Below are 690 nucleotides of genomic sequence, written 5' to 3' on the forward strand. Positions count from 1 at the left end.
ATATATATATATATATATATATATATATATATATACACATACATACGCGTTGTGTTCTTGAGCAAGACACTTCATTTCACGTTGTTACCGTCCACTCAACCGGCAAAAATGAATAGTATCTGTATTTCAAAGGGCCAGACTTCTCACATTTTGTGTCACGTTGAATATCCCTGAGACCTATGTAAAGGGTACTCGTATGTGTTGAGTGCTCTGCCATTCATGAACACGCTGTTCCGTTGATCGAATCAACTGGAATCCTTGTCGTAACTGGTGGAGTACAAATTAATATATATATATGATGCAAGCAGGGCTCAAGAGATATTTGAGGAAAAATGTAAAGACTGAGAAGGTGAAAGACAAGGACCTTTTTGTGTGCACAGTCTGTGACAGACCATGTCTGTCCTTGGCTGGCCTCAAATCTCACATGTGAACCCATGGAAAACAAACCTCATCCAGCTATTTTGATTATATGTCTGTGCACACGTTTGAATGTGGTGTGTGCCAGAGGGTTTGCAAATCCAATGGGGGTCTTAAAAGACATGTTAGGATCCACAATGAGCAGAACTTACTTGCAGGTATTGGTAGTGCAAATCAGAGGTGCAATCTGTGTGGGCGTTTTTTCAAAACACTGTCTGGTTTAAAAAGCCACATCAGACGCCATGAAAGTGCTAAGGTGTAGGTGCAGGAGGT

Source organism: Octopus bimaculoides, chromosome 8 (assembly GCF_001194135.2).
Source record: "Octopus bimaculoides isolate UCB-OBI-ISO-001 chromosome 8, ASM119413v2, whole genome shotgun sequence".
NCBI classification, from domain to species: domain Eukaryota; kingdom Metazoa; phylum Mollusca; class Cephalopoda; order Octopoda; family Octopodidae; genus Octopus; species Octopus bimaculoides.